Source organism: Dicentrarchus labrax, unplaced genomic scaffold (genome assembly GCF_905237075.1).
Source record: "Dicentrarchus labrax unplaced genomic scaffold, dlabrax2021, whole genome shotgun sequence".
Lineage (NCBI taxonomy): Eukaryota > Metazoa > Chordata > Actinopteri > Moronidae > Dicentrarchus > Dicentrarchus labrax.
In genome coordinates, this window is record NW_026136720.1 from 22,563,110 (window position 1) to 22,580,197 (window position 17,088).

The 17,088-nt window shown below is 40.4% G+C and overlaps 1 protein-coding gene across 9 annotated transcripts in view; it reads right to left on the reverse strand.

Moving 5' to 3' along the window:
• The window catches only part of LOC127353402 (alpha-1,3-mannosyl-glycoprotein 4-beta-N-acetylglucosaminyltransferase C-like), a 109,901-nt gene extending 95,410 nt beyond the window's left edge, over nucleotides 1-14,491 (reverse strand). For 2 of the 9 annotated variants that reach the window (XM_051382598.1, XM_051382595.1), the window contains exon 1: nucleotides 14,005-14,491. The gene's annotated coding sequence lies outside the window, so the exon portion shown is untranslated. Of the gene's footprint in view, nucleotides 1-2,563; nucleotides 2,718-13,942; nucleotides 13,962-13,992 lie in introns of those variants that run through there. The other 7 variants (XM_051382600.1, XM_051382596.1, XM_051382594.1 and 4 more) reach the window with 5 other exon arrangements.
• Between the last annotated feature and the right edge of the window lie 2,597 nt (nucleotides 14,492-17,088).

Below are 17,088 nucleotides of genomic sequence, written 5' to 3' on the forward strand. Positions count from 1 at the left end.
TTCTTGCTGCCCTGTATGAGAGGAGGGTCTGGCTGGAGCACTTTGAGATAGGAGATGCAGCTTTTTTATCATTTGGATGCATTTCGGTCAATGTCAAATGTGTGTGTCCTTGCATTTATTTAGACCTAAGTGTTTTTAGTCAGATTATCAGGAAAGTGACGAGAATTCACAATTTTCGATCAATTTTTTTATTTTTTGCAAAATTTCTCTTGGGGTTTCACTTTCATGACTACTTTACCCCATCTGCTATAAGCCTTGTGCCCTCTTGGATATTTGTTCTAGCTCAGACTCCGTATAAGTCATTATCACACAGTTTATAGAATAACATTTAGCTCAGAAAAGGACACTTTTGTCTTTTCAAGCTGTGGTGTTTTTCACTTCTCATAATAAAAAGCAAATGTCTGTAAAGATGTTAGATTAAAACCTCAAGACATTTCTCCTGTAACAATGTTGTGTGTATGACAATTCCATACATAGCTGACACACTGTAAACCTGCCAGGTATTAGCATAATAAAGGGAGAAACATTAACGCAGCATGCTTCACACTCATTCTTAATTCCTGTTCACCCTAAAATGGGAGAAAATATTATCAGTGTTGTCGTAAACACAAGTACAAATCCCTGCTGTTACGGCAGTCATACTGAGAGACTTCTGATGTTTCAGTCATTTCCATTCCACTGCCAGCATTTGCATTTGTTTGATTTCCAGCAGCAGTATGCAATGTCTCTTTGTGCAACAATACAGACACAAATAAATTAAGATGCATCCTTTCTAGCAAAGATTATTTATCTCCCTACTCAAGCTGTCTGAACTTCGAAAACACAGCTTCAAGTTATTCATTGTTATTCCCATACCCGTCGCCCACTGCCTTGACAGTAAAGACTACAATCTGATGTACGCCTATGCATGTTTTGGCAAAATATCAGTCTTATACAACAGCTAATAAAGAATTTGTTTAGCCTACTTTGGTGTGCAGATGCGAAATGAATCATTGTAATGTAATGCATGCCTATAGCTATAACCCCACTGCTAATCCTTCTGCAGAAAATCAATTTTTCACATTGGCTTCGGCTGCCCTTAGGAAGACAAATCACAAAACTAGTCAAACCAGCGATCAGAATCAAACAGACTGGAATCAGACAGATCAGAGTGTAATGCCTCATGTACAATCAGTAACAAGTCGCTGCCAGAATGAGAGCATGCCATTTCATTCTCATCAGCCTCTTAAAAAGACAAACATGATATAATTAGGATGATTAAGATGAGCAGAGACTAAAGGCCAACAGTGTTAACATAGCTGGGGATAATAAAAGGATTAGGGGTGATTCACTTACAGAAGCTAATGGCATTTTAAAATAGAAAACAGGAATTCATTATAAAATGTGATTGACAGCTGAATGTCTTTGAGTTTAACAGCACAGAAAATAAACCAGTGATGGATAAATTTACTCAACAACAGGTCCTCCTTGTCCTGGAGAAGTGTCACACAGTGAGGTGAGAAAGAAAAAAAAGGAGCACCTTTAGGAAAAGAGAGAGCAGATCTGCAGCTAGCAGATGAGCACTGACCCAATCTGACCCACTTCTCCCTGATTTATGGTTTATGGTCCCTCAGCAGACACAGCTTTGTTCTGGGGGGTCATAAATCTCCTGCACCTCAGAGCCGATCAGCTGACCCTCCAATCCTGGCAAGCGACCCTTTGCACAGTCCCGTCCGCCGGCTGCAGTCGAGCTCTCAACACAAAGCAGAAATCACCCGAGCCACAAGCGCAGGCAGTTAATCACCGTGAGCAGACAATAGTATGAAATAGAGCCAAGCTGGCCAGGCAGGCGAGTCATCGCCATCGCTAAAGCACTCAAACGGGACAGCCGAGGTTTACCTGTTTGGTAACCTCTGCTTCGAGCGTGGGGAGTGTTTTCCTAAAAAGTAAAATGAAGTTCTTACTGTTTGAAATAAGCCGGTAGTTGTACGAGTAAGGTAGACTGAGTTGTAAGGATGTAAAGACACCTCACTGAAAATAGAATGCAAACATGACACAATGACACAGTTTTGTATTTCTCCCTCCAGCCATGCCGAAAGGGCTGAATGCTGGACTAATTATGAGACACATTAATTTGTGTGATCAACAGAAAAGAGACTGGTGAGAAGTTGGATCATCTAACAGGCAAACATTGCACACTGCAGCCCGGCTCAGCAGGTGAACTGCTGCAGCATGGAAAGCACTGTGTGTCTGAAATTTGTTATTTTTTCTGGATCAGACATGGTGACATGTCTCCCCAGTCAATGGCAAGACAACACAATAAGAGAGAAAGATGGAAGAGGGAAAACAGAAGACGGCACCCAAAGCAGACAAGGGGAGGATTTTAATTTGAAAGGGATGAGAGGAACGGCGTGAGAGATGGATGCAGCCAGAGAAGAGTCAGATATTCCTCCACTAAGACATCAGCCTGAAAAGAAACGCGTAAGGAGCAGCATGCGGAGAGTACAGATCTAACCGCTTAAAAGTGGATGTGGAAAGCGTTGCATCTCGCAGCACCCTCATAAAAATAAATCAGCACACTCACCTGCCTAAAAGCATGCGAGCGCATCTCGGCGCTCAGTCCTTTTACCGTGCATGTATGGTGAGGGAGCTCTGCTGATGCTCTGCGCACACCACCAGTCTAAATGATCTCCATGACTCATGCGGGAGCAGATAATTGGCTCTCTGAAAAGTGGGATAAACACTGATTGTAAAGGCAGTGAGTAGCCTGGTGATTTTTTTTTTTTTTGGACTTCCCACTCCTGCGCATGGATGTTCTCTCTCTCTCTCTCTCTCTCTCTCTCTCTCTCTCTCCCCCCCCCCCCTCTCGCTTTCTCGTTCGTTCGCCGACCCGTTCTCATGAGCCCCCCCTCCGCCTAGCAATCCCACCACACCTCCGCTGTTATCCCCCAAGGCACAACGCTCCTCGCCGAGGTGCCAATAACAGTTTCCGCAAACCCACTTTCTCATTGGTTCTTTCCACCTAGCTCTCCTCACTTTCCACTTTTACTGTCTTAAAAGAACAATGTATTCACACACCCCTCAACCCTGGCCCCCTCCTACAGCTCACAAAGTGTATTGTGATGAGAAGTGTTGGGCAAAACTAATTACAGTTTAGGGTTGGAGCAGCGGGACAGACTTCAATAATTCATGAGCTCAATTTAAGGGGTGACGGCAGATGTGTACCTGAAGAAACAAAGCTCGCAGAAGCAGCAGAATTAGATTTTCTTGGAGACACCCTGCTGACGTTGTGTATGTGTGTGTATCTGGGGAGAGAGGTGGCCAAAATAACAGGATATTAAGTAATCTCTGACATTTATTGATCTCTCTCAGCGACCGAGGAAATGCAACATCAACAGGTCTCTGTTACAGCTCGAGGTACGTGGCCTTTAACTGGCACAAACAGGAAAGGCATATTTTTACAAAAGAAATGAGCAAGCTAGCTAAATAGAGCAGAGATCTGGCCAAAAGCTCTCGTGTCAAGGTAATGTATCATCATGAAAATACTTTAATAATAGTAATGCTTGTGTTTTGGCTTGAGAATGAGCACAGTGAGTTCTGAAAGCTCAAAATTTAAAACAAATTCCAAATAAATATTGTACTTTTGTACAAATCCTAAACACAATTGACAGTTTTTACACTAAAATAATTATTTCCTACAGAAATCCACATGTAACCATCTGGGAGAACCTATTAAGTTAGAACTGACTTTGTAGTCTCACTGAATAGTGATATGGCATATGGTGCTGGAGCCAATGCTAGTGTCATTTTCCCCACATCAAACCCACCGTCAAAAATGCTTTGAGTCTCCCCACAGGCATGCAGTAATATTTATAATGGATGAGACAAAACAAGTGATTTAACAAATTCAAACTGCTGCAAGTGTGAAGGATTCAAATTTTACATTGTCTCATAGAGCAAGACATATTATGATTTCAGCTACATTTTGCAAGAGAATGTTGGGAATTATGGGCAGGTGTTTGGTTAATGTATAAGTCATATTAGCATTTTTTTTTTTTTTTTGCAGCTTGTATATTGTTAATAATTAACAAGAACAATATTGTACACTCCAAATGCAAGTGGCTATGATTTGTAATCTGTTTCTAAAACATATAAGCATGCAAAACATTAACAATTTAAGTGAGGTTAAGTAACTTTTGAATTAGGAATTAGGACATCTTTCCTTGTTGAATTTATAAGCACTAAAGTACTGTATGCTCATTCTCCACTGTTTTATATTCAAGTATTTAATTTGAATGAATATTAACCTGAAACCATTGCCTTTCTCTCTGTTGCTGTGAATAATTGTGATGTTCATTGTGATGTTTAATATCTAGGAATCAAGGAAATGTACTTATCATTAGACAACAAAATTAATGTTTGTAGTCCATTCATGGTACACACATAGAAAAAGATAATCAAAATCATAGAGTAACATAAAATAAATCAATAAATGCAGTTATTCATGTACATATGTACATACACTTTGGTATCTTTTGAATTTGCTATATAAACGCTGTGTGTTTATGTCTGTGTAAAGGTTTTCACAAAAGTATCAAATGAATACATTTAGGCCAACTTATGAAAATAGACTGTTTTCTGAGCTCCAGACATTCAGTGAATCAACTCCTCCAACAGTAATCTCCAGATCTGTGTATACTGTCTGAGCACCTGTGTTGCCTGAAATTCCAGTGATAAATTAGTGATGACAATGAACACCTTCAGTCGCAGGTGCATCAACTGTGCTATTTGAATTTTTCTTCCCAAGGCGCCTTGTACAAATGCTGACTTTTGGAGTTTGCACTTTTGTCAATCAGTGAGCAGAATTTAACGGCTCACTGAGAACTGTTAACTGTGGGAATGTAGCGGAGTAAATATCAGCTCAGACAGCCTCATATTCAGCCGTTTATTGGTAATCTTGGTGATTCCGTCAGGGGAAACAATTGGAAGCAATTATTCATGAAGGTTTCATTGTTTACTGGAGACTGTTAGAGTTTGATCTACTGCTTCGTAGAGTGCTCTGCTGTTCTACATTTACCACCTGCACGTTCTGGTGGGGTTTGTATACAAATCATGTGATCTGATTATGAAAAGAGTAAATCCACAATAAAGGAAACCTTTCTGGACAATCAATACTGTCAACGTTCTGCATAAGTCTGATCTGGTAAAGTTTGTTAAAATCACGACTTTTTTCCCCCACACAGAATATTTAGAAAGTAAAACTCCTTTATGGAAAATAATGAAATAAATCAAGCAAGCAGGCAGTCTCAGTCGCCTTCAGGTCCACATCTGTAATGTCAACCTTGGCACACCTCCTCTTGCTGATCAAAGCTGCTTCATGCCTTCGTCAACAGCTGGCGTGAACGTAAAAAAAAAAAAGAAAAGGGAATGGCAATATGGCATGGTTATACAACCCATTTCAACCAGAACTCCACCCCATTCTCCAAACAAACACAGCTTGCCTTTGGTCTTTATTTCACTGTCATTGATGCATATTTCATGAGGGAATTCACTGTCTTCCTTTGATTCTTTGGCACTTTGGTGCTGCTGTCGTGCAATCCATTAGCTCCCATTATCATCTCTACAGTCCTAATTACAGACAACAAGAAGACTCTTACAACCCTAATGTACGATATATAACAGCTTAGACCTCCTCCTATATGGAAATTTAACAGGTATGATAAAAAGTACGACTATGAGGGGAGCAAACCATTTATTGTTTAGTCTATAAAATGTCAGAAGATAGTGAAAAATGCCTGTCAAAATTTCCAAAAGCCAAATGCAATGCTATGAAAAATATAGTTTAAAAGCTTATTGTCAACTGCTTTCATAAAGACTATTTCTGTGGTATAACATTCATGAAATGAAAACTGTCACTGTCACATCTCCATTGTATTGATCTAAGAGACGGACTTCTCAAAACCTCAGCACGTAAAATTCGAACTGTCTATATGGGTAGTGGTATCTAGCATGACAGAGACAATTTTGTGATTAATTAATGTATTCCATATAGAGCTGTCCCCTAATGGTTGAGTAAACTGTTAGTTGACGCACTTTTAATTAGTCGGAAATTCTCAGAGAAACAAAAACACCATCAAACGGGAGCTGCACCTTGTCACTGGGACGAAAGTATCAGGGGATTGTTGCAACACAGATCTTTTCTCTTGTAACACGGCACTGCTGCATGTGTTAACTGTACCAGGAATAGATATGGGAGCTGCTGCCACTAGCTTGCAGTTCTGTTACCTGACTGTACAGGGACTGCAAGCTCGGGGGAGGTTTGTTTACACCACCAGCATCGGAGCTTTGGACTGCCGGGAGGAGTGTGGGGCCAGAATGAGCACCATAGCCAGAGTGGGGCGAGCGGCCAATGGAGCCATTCTCATCAGCCTTCTAGTGGCCACGGCCGCATCGGACACAGCCTCTGAGGGACAGGAGAGATGTGAAGTGGGAGAGGAGCGAGCTTGTAGCGAGCTTGTAAGTAATGTTATACATCATTAATCATTTCAATTTCAAAAGTTATTTATTCCATGTTTTCAACAAGGGGACTTGTGTGATGTTATACCTTGTTAATACATTTAATTGAATTTAATTAATTATGTCTATGTAAGCCTTTTATGTATGCATTTAACAGACGGCTGTTAAAAAGTATGTATTGAATTGAAATAATATCATAACCGTTTGACAACCAGTCGACCATTGGCTTGAATAAACAACTACTAATCCACTAAGAAAAATCTTCAGTCAAGGACAGCCCTTATTCCTCACAAATACATAAAACCATAAGAACACAAGTATGTCTTTATGTGTGTGAGTACAACTCTTCTCGGCTACTAATGGGCAGATAACACATTAAGCTAAAGGAGCAGCAGAGGGAGAGACACTGAGGGGAAATGACCAGAGAGATGGAAGATGAAGCAGGCAAAGCACACTTCAGTGAGTGTAAGATCATTCCAGTTCAAAACACAAGGAGACTTAATGTTGCTATATGGAAAACTTTTTTCCCTAAGTGTTCTTAAATGAACCCTTTTAGAGCTCAGTGGTGTCACAGTTCTGTCTCTAAATGCAAGGTTTGTGGTTGAGCGTGGAGGAACAAAATGAGGCTACTTAAGTGTACATTTTGACTGCTTTTATCCATTTAAATACATTTATCCAAGCCCTGTTCTTATGCATAGTTTTTAGAGGTGTTGAAATTAATCAAATAATCAATGCATGCAGACATGGACGATGCTGCATCGATGCAGTGGCCGACCATAATCGATTATCACGCAATGATGTCGCTCGTTAATTTTCCAGCCGCGGCTTAAACATTCAAATGGAAAATAACATGCTCCCGTTTCATCTAGACCTATGATAGACTCTAGTCTCATCCGGGTCTCATTTACCTGACGTCATTCGTCAAGATTCGCATGCGGCTCTTTCGTTCATATCGAATTTTGTGTTGTGTATAGCCCCTTTCACACTGCCCAAATGTAAACTCGTTAACACCCGACATTAATCGGCTTCACCTCCGATCGGCATTGATGTTAACGTCACACCCGCCATGACGCCATGACGGAGGCAACGAAGGCTTGACTCCTCCGTCGGTAACTGCTGTTCCCTCACCAGCTGTACCAAAGAGACCTCTCGCTTGTAGCTAGCTCGCTTAGCCTTGCTAGACCAGGGCCGCGACGGTGAGAGCACCGAATCCTAACCACTACACCACCAGGGAGGGAGGATGTTTGTATATTATATTAGTGATAGTGAGATGGTAAGGAGTGTGAATCTGACGCCATTAAAGTCGGTATTGGTGAAAGATGACAACAGGCATGGCATGGCACTGTTATAGGGACTATGTGTGAAAAGTGGGGATGTGGCTCTTTGCAGTAACACAGTAAAATATTTGGCTCTTAGTCTCTGACTGGTTGTTATGTTTTGCACATTCAGGAAGCGCCATGTGCTCAGTGCTGTAGTTTTATGTATCCAATGTATTTAGAATTAGAGCACTGAAGAATGTTTAAAAAGCTATGAAAAAGCTATGAAGTGTGTGTGTGTGTGTGTGTGTGTGTGTGTGTGTGTGTGTGTGTGTGTGTGTGTGCTGTCTGCTGTGTTCAGACTGTTAAATAAAAAAGATTGTTTATATCTTACTACAAGGCAATCCGCAGTTTTTGTGGCCACTGTAATTTCTCCTACATGTTTGCAATGGGAGGGTGAGGTGAGTTTACTGCAGTCCCACAGGTTGAGAATTGACTCGTAGTGGTGGTTGACGGTATCTTTCTTTGTTTTTCATGGTGACTCTTACATCACGGTATTACAAAAATAAAAGGGATACTGTACTCAGAACAAGATTCTACTTCTCAGTCTATTGGCAATGGAAGGGAACGTGTTTAAGGAAAGGAAAGATCATTTAAATTTTTATTTCCTCCAAATGGGAATGAAAATGAGGTATAGGCCTGAGGTATGTGTTATGGGAGGAGTCGCCTACCTCCATCCTCTCCCCAGATACTACATTGAAATGCAGCTCATACATTTACTTTGAATAGGTTAGTAAATTTGGCTGATAACAATGTTTTTTACTTAGGCTACTTACTTATACTTATTTGTATTTTCGAGTGCAGGTCACTTATCGTATGTTACATTGTTCTATTGCAATGTCAATAAAAACATGTACAAGTGAAAGACAATCAGGGAGAAACAGAGATTATTTGAGATAAATATTTTGGGTGTTGTTGGATTATTCCTAGAATGTGCTTCACCTTTGCTAGCCCAGCTAAGCTAATTCAAGACCTGCTAGAACTGCTAGAAAGCCACACACAAATTTTAGCTTTTCATCATGAAAAGGCACTATTTAGTCAGTTTGCTCCCCATTTTCATCCATTTGATGTTTTCTCTTTATTTGAATACATAATTTAAAACCACAAAGATGATTATTCTATAAATGTATTTTCATAATGTTCATACGGTCTTACAATCCTTAGAAAAATAACATATTAATTCTTAGCTGCATTCATAAAATGCTACAGATTCACAGTCTGACTACACATTTAATTATTGACAGGCATAAAGGTGATACAAACAGCCAAGGCAAAACCACCATAAATAATACATTTCAATGCAGAATGAACTATTGAATGAGTCACTGTACAAATACAATTTCCTGACAGCTGGAAACTAAACTACCATAACACAGGAGATTCAAACACTCTCGGAGCTTTAAGTACAAAGAATTTTCCATAAAGAGTGTTTTGAATGTGGTTTTGTAAAGGAAGTCGAAATAAGGGAGCTGAATAAACCACTTGGGGTAAGGAAAAAGGTAAATCATAAATCATGAGAGGAAGTGGAGTGGATTGAAATAACCAACAGCTACAGTTTTATTTGTTCTGTTGTCATATTTTTTATTTTAATGGCCAAAAGGGCTCTGAAATTAAAGCTAGGCTAAGCATTTTTTGTTCTATTTGTTGAAATTCTCTTTAGAGCAATCAATAAATCAAATGCTATTATTAAAAAAAGAAAGAAAGAAAACAATTCAGTGTCTGATGCTGATGCAGGCTTGTTATAAGACTACCTACATACCTTCCCACCTGTGCATGTTCTGCCTGTGCGCTCACAGTGTGTGGGGTAGACAGAAATATTTCTAACGCTAACAAGCTAGTAGTATAAGAATGGCCAAGAAATATAAACATGCATACTACTACTGTTTTTTAATACAATTTAACAAAAAGTTTCTCAAAGTTCTCAAATGTTAAATGTCTACACACAAGCAGCCATACAAGAACTTTGCCCGACTATAATAAATAATTAAAAACTAAGTAAACAAGATTAGAAATTCAATTTGAGTACTTGGCAGTAATTTAAAGTTGCTGCAGAACAGTGTTTGAATTGTTTTGAAGTTGATTATAGTTATAGGTTACTTACAATAATGTACTTTTAAATTGCAAATGGCCTAGTTTAAGTGAAAATGGAGGTATTATTGGAACAAAATTGACCTAGAGCAGAGTCTGCAGAATTTTCAAAGAAATCGTTTTTCCTACAGATTTAATGAACAAACGTTGAGTGTCTGTTGAATTCTCAGGTTGAATTCTTCAGTAAAAAAAAAAAAAAAAAAAAAAGTTCCCGTTATAAAAGTAACAGCACAAACAAACTTCTACAACAGATGCTGGCATTCAAGGTGAACTTGATTAAAACACGCTGGGTGCCTGACTATAACTGGTTCTGTCTTCCTGAAGTCAAAGCAAAACATTATGTTGAGCATATGGAACTGAATATTATACCCAGAGCCTGAGACGCCTCCTCTCCCTTCTCTTAATAAACATGATATTCAAGCTTAGTATCACGGTGCTCACTGAACCAGCTAAGGACTTGACGGCAACATCAATGCATCTCATAGTTTATGAATATACAGTCTGGATTCCTGCCTGGAGTGTTTCAACTGCTTCCTCTCATAAACTTGGCATCGGTGCTGAGCATGTTGTAAGCACAAGGCATTCTTTCACTCATTCAGCCAGGCAGGAAGTCAGTCAGTAAATCAGTCATTCAGATGAAGATTTCTCCTCACACGGCTGAACATGGACCAGAGGTCAGATCCACTATCACTGGAGCTGCCCTCATTCTCCGACGCTTACGTCTCACATCCTGCGTGTCACAGAAAAGCTCAGTGGCTGCCCGATAGATTCTAGCCGCCCGGGCCTTCATGACCTGCACCACCTCAGATAACCAACACGGTAAGACACTGGGGGGAAGAGTACGGTCAAGAGGCAGGCCGACAATTATTTGTGGCATTTGTCTAACCTTTCACGGCGAAATCAAGTGAGTGGCTGCCTGGATTACCTGAGTGGATGCTGTTGCAATCATTCTAAGCAGCTAAAGGTTCAGTGCATCTTACTCTGCAAGAAATGTCATTCTCTTTAAAACGGAATTCCAATTGAGTCATAATTGAAAAAAAGAAATGTATAAACAACTGAAAAGAATCTGCTCAAAGGGATATATTGCTTCAGCATTTTAAAGTGCAGTTCCCTTGATTATATTGCGTATACCTGAGAAACTGATTCTAGAAAACTCTTTTAACAAGTTGAAATGGAGGAAGAGTGAAGTTGTAAAACCCTGCTGACAAACGTTGCAAGATACATACGATTTTTAGAAAGAATTACAAGCATAAATGTCTTCCTAGGAAGGACATTTTCATCATGTCTACATAAAATGTCTGTGTTAACTGTGGCAAGGCAACAGAAAAAAACCTGCCTATAATTCCATTTTCAAAGTTGGAAGGATTAGAGCTTTTTAGGTTTACGTTCCGCCTGAGCACACAGGGTCAATGGAAGCCTCTCCCCCCCTTTTGTGAAAAATGACTTTATTTAAATTTTTGTACAGTATGAAAGAACGCGAAAAGTCTAGTAATTTTTAAGCCGGGAAAGATTAAGTACACAGGCCCTTTTCCAGCACCAGCCTGGCTCCTGCATCATACCAACATTCACAGCTGGGATCCGGCCAGTATTACCACAGCTTAACAGCACAGCATAACCCATTCTGTCCAAAGAGTGCAAATACTGCAACTGGATTCGTGTCTCAGGTGCGGCTCCTTTCTCTGTCCTTATGCACCTGATCTTGCACCCGTGTCACGTCTCTGAAGCGTGGAATATGTGAATGTTTGTAAATGCCTATAATATTTTATCCTAGATTCGATGTGTTAAAGACAGCTAATTGTGGTTTCAGTGTACTATAATTTTTTGTTTTGTTATTACAGGACAAGGCAGTAACTTCACAACAATGTAGAAATATGTGAAAGCCAAAAGAAAATATATATTTTTTATATTGTCAATATCTTTCTCAATATAAAAATGAACCAGCAGGTAAATATGCTCAGCCACTGCTGCTGAAAACTGGGGTTGAATGACCACTAATGGGCAATCCAGCTTGTGTTCCAATAAACACGGCTGGCTGTGTCACGTGACGGAGCGTGTCTCGATCATATCTCAAAGAGACCGAAGCCCCCCCTTGAAGCCATGTTAATGCCAGTTTGGTGGGATTAAAAACATACAGCTTGTCACTTTATTAACATCAATGTTTGAGCTATTGATAGAAAGAAGTCTCTTGTTTGCCTTTGTGTCGATGTCAAAACTGACTCCTTTCATTAATTTTAGTTTTACAAATAAATCCAAATATTAATGCCAATTTAGCAAGTTATTAACCTCACAAATAGCTATATATTTATATTTTTCCTCCAAGAATATATCCATATCCATATGTTGTTGTTCTTTCCTGGAAACAGTTATTTTGCTGAATACTGCACTTGAATGGACCGTTATACAGACAGATACTACACATACGCTTAACAAGAAATTTTCTTCTCCACAAAACTATTTAAGGCAAAAACAGAAGATCGGGGGCAGCCAGGTGCAGTACCCTTTGTAGAGAGTATGAATAAATGTGTTTCTTAATGACTTTTTGTGGTGTGGGTTCAACGTGTTAATGTGCAGGAGCAGTCTCATTCAAGGTCTCGCTGCAAAATACATCACTCAACTATCAACACAACAGTGAGTTTTCCACAGTCCACAGATAGTTTCACTGCTGACTCCCCTTTTCAATCTGTCAGTTAAAATGAATTCATTCCAATTAATAGTGGTTTCACAGAGTGCTCTGGTAACAAGCTGAGGCTCACAGTGGGAGACTTGCCCCTCGGTGACCCCTAATGAGCCAGCAGCCTCCTGCCAGAGGAAGCCCGAGCCGCTGCACTTGTAATGAGCTGCTGTTTTGCTACAGGCCTTTCAGATGAGCCATGGAGCTGTCATTCGCACCACAGTACATGCACGGCTCCGGCAGATGATGCAATTCTTTGGCGACTTTAAGGACAATGCACGCCTTTGGTGATGCGTTACTGTTAAAATTTTAATTCAGCATTCATAAAGAAACATCATTTCAGGTATTCTTGTCATATTTTTTTTCACAGTGTGGATATCACAGTTTCGGAAAGAGGTAGCATCTCTTTCGACTCTGTGCTTAAACTGTAACGTGCTTCTGTTTGTTTGTAGTTGCTGTTCAGATGCGGTGCTCTTGTCTAAAGTTGCAAGTGATATTCAGAGACTAGAAACAGACAGTGACTGAGGATAGGCGCCAGAGGCAACTTATGTTATTTTTGTTTTGTTTGATACACATGCTGTTTTTGTTTACCATGAAATTGCAACTAATGAATATTTTCATTACTGGTTAACCTATCTTTTTTTTTTTTTTTTTTTTTGCAATTAAACATTTATTCATTTAGTCTATAACAGCACAGAAAAACAGGAAGGAGTTCACTAATATGGACTGACAGCCCTGGGTGAGGTATTCCAAATTGCTTGTTTTGTGCAACCAATAGTCCAAAACCCAAATGTATTTAACTTATATTGACAAAAGCTGCAAATCCTCCCATTTGTACAACATGTGTGCAGTGTTTTTTAATTAATTTAAAATGTTGATGTAATTTTCTATCACTTGTTATTCCATATTAACATTATGTCATATTGTTTTGCCTATGTGGCTACAAGAACTAATAATGTTATATTACTTAATTTGTAGTTGTGACCTCATTTGTCACATGTATCTAATTGGCTGTAATCCATAAGGCAAAGGTTTTATTTCCATTGGCAAAGCACCTTGCTGTTTTAGTTTCCACAGTGGATCTAATGTGCTCAACAGACATAGTTAGAGATCTGGACTCTTCCCTCTGACTCTGCCTATTGTTGCCGGTTGGACACAAATTGGATGCATGCTCTCTGAGTGTGACTTGCTGCATTTCTGATGTTATCAGACACACAGCCACACTCACGCCGTGACGCCTGTGCAGGGAGGGAGGCTGTAATGTGCAGAAAGTTATGACTTGGGCTTCATCTCGGTGACACACTGTGCAGAGCTTGATAAGAACCAGAACGAGCGTGCTGGTATAGTTATCAGTCTAAACACGTGGCCTCACCTGAGAGTCCTTCAACTCGCTGCCAACCAGCCAACATCACAGAACCTCACCTCGGCACTCACCTCCACGTCAGTAGACACGGCGGCGGTGTGGAGGGGGGGGATCCAAACGTAGGTGTTAGCGGGGGATTGATGAAGAAGTGGACCGCTTTCTCTTTCTCTTCTGTTGCTCTCTCTTGTCTCCCGGCGGTGAGATTGGCTCGGACACCAGCTCCGACGCGCTTCGCGATCCCGAACGACACAGCCGAGGCGGGCGGGCACCGCTGGAAATTTCTGCAGCGGCTGATGCACTTCCGCGCGATTTGTTTCCCCTCTCTCTCTCTCTCTCTCTCTCTCTCTCCCTCTCTCTCTCTCTCTCTCTCGCGTTTCGATGTATTCTCTGTCTTCAGCTGTCATAAAAGACAAACTTTGATAATTTCATAGGGCATTTCTAGGCTGTCGAAATTGCTGCCACATCCCTAAGGTACCGTGACTGTAGATGTTGCGCTCCGGTCTTCTCTCTCCTCTGCTCCTCCCGGCAGCAGGCGGACGGGAGGGCGGTGCGACTGGATGCGTGCGCTCCAGCGGTGCATGCGTGGCACGAACGGTCAGATCCCTGGATTCACCTGTCATCACAAGACAAAGTGCATCCTATTTAAAATACAATCGAAGATGAAACCGCCTCAGAGGCTGTCACCCCCAGAGCCAGGGGTGCTGATAAGATTTTAGGTGCTCAAAGAGGGGGTGCACATTCTTCCAAAGCCACAGGGGGGGTGCCCACCCCCCCGGGAGGAGATTAAGAGAAAAAAGAGTTACTCTAGAAGCCCTGTAGATGTTTCAGGATGCTCTGGGTTTGGGGGAAGTTACTGATAAATTCTATAAAGTTGGAGAATCGCTGCCCAAACTTTTATGACAAAAAATCAATCCAGACCTAATAGAGGTCTGGAGGACTTAATAGAGGTTTCATCCCAAGGAGCCTTCCGAAGGCTTTTGTTGCCTTTCTGTACTGTCTAAGGGAGGGAGGGAGATAACGGGAGGGTGAAATTGAACCAACCTTCATTTTGACAGGGACCTCTTAGAAACCTCTCCAAGACCCTGGACCTAAGATTAGGAAGCCCCATCCACAACCACTTTTCTTTTTTGGTTCTTATTTCTGTTCTGAGAAATAATTTTGTTTTTTCTTAAGGAAACTGCTTATAAATAAAAGGCAAAATGAAAAACAAATAAAGTTATACAAAACCAGTGGTGGAAGGTAATTATGTGGCCTATGTTTAGGTTTTCTGTTCAGTGCCACTTTATACCAGGCCAGTATTGTGCATTTATATTTGTCATTTATTTTATTTCCATAGTTGTGTGTAGCCTACTTTACAGATAGACTGTAGATACAAAATTTAATGTTTTGTTGTAAATTCACTCCACCTCAACCAGCTACTGCACAGCATTAAAATGCTGCGGACATATTAAAGCTAGGGGAAGTAATGTTGGAGAAACAAGCAAGAGGCAGCAAGATTTTGAAAGTATCGAACCAACAACAATCCCATCCCTCCCTTCAGGTCTTCTTCCAAAGCCACTGCTCCCCCCAGCACACAGGAACAGACAGAGAGTGTTAAAGAGAGGAACACAGCTATCTCATGTCTCATTCATATATAGTTCTACATACTACATAGTGCAGGAAAATAACAACTCCCCCTCCCAAAAAAAAACAACCCAGATAATTACCAGTCCCTCAGTTCTCGCCATTGTTAAAAAGCCACACCGATGTTGACTCTGGTCTGACCTGTCGCTTTATCCAAACTTTTTGTTAGTAGCCTTTTCTGCTACTGTGTTTTCTTTTCTTGCTTTGAGTACCAGTACAAACAGTTGTAGGTGAAGGTGGCAGCATCAAAAGCCAATCAAAAGGTTGTAGGTTCAATCCCCGGTCCCCCCACTGCATGTTGAAGTATCCTTGAGTAAGATACTGAACCCCGATTTGCTCCTGATGCTGTGTCAACGATCTGTGAAAGTGTGTGTGAAAGAGCGAATGTGGCATGTAGTGTAAAAGCGCTTTGAGTGGTCGGAAGACTAGTACAGTCCATTTACATTTTGGCTGGTCTTCTGCTATTCTTGTGCAACTGTAGCTCGGTAGCTGTAGCAGTACCTGTCTGGCCGGCTTGAGGAAGACTGCAATGAGTGCACGGGCAGAGGTAGGCAGGCAGGTAGGTAGACACCCAATCATTTCATGTGGACCGAGCTTGTTACAGGCCTGTGACTGCTACAGATACAGTATTTTTTTCTCTTTTTTATTTTTAGACCATTTGGTTTATTGCTCTCGGGATGTAAAGAGAGTTTCAACCAATAAACATCCTTCTGAAATACATTACCTACCCTAGCGTTAATGCATTATTAATAATGATCCATTAAGGAATAGAATGCTCAAGGGCCATTCTGTATAGTACTTTTGTTTTTCATGTAAGCACATTTTGCTGCTCATGTTTTGATATTTTTGCATTCATTTTTGATGAGGCAGTAGAAAGACAGACAGCAAAACTGTGTAAAAGTTGTATGATAATTATCTGTGGGTTTGTCACTACGAGTAACATTACACAGTCATCCAGTGTTCATATCTATATTGATTAGTGCAACTTTAAGTAAAAATGGACTTTCACTTTCTTTTATTGTGGTATTTTTTACTTTTGCTTGAGTAAAGATTCTGATACATTCTTACACAAAACCCTGTTGATTACCTCGTACGAGGATTTCGCTTTGTGAATTCAACATTTACAGGTTTAAAGGCTCCAAAATATATGTAGGAAAATTCTTAAAGTCTGACTTGTATAACTACAAAATTAATCCAACATAAAATGTACTTTGATATTGTAAGCATGAAAACCAAGACACTAATCAGTGAGGAAAGATGCAGTGTGAAAAATGTCAGTGTCTGTGTCTAATCACAAGTATCCATGGTGGGCCTATTAAGTCAAGCTTATTAAAAAAATTCAGTGAAAATGACATTGCACCAATGAGCGCAGTCACACAGAGAGAATACTGTGGATACCAGCTCATGCTCCAGTTGAGGTCATATTTGGGCTAAGCTGTTTATATGCATATTCATATCCTAATCACAAATACCCCAGCATACATAATTAAGCTGAATACTTTGGATATTATTATGGAAAGAGAACTCAGTGT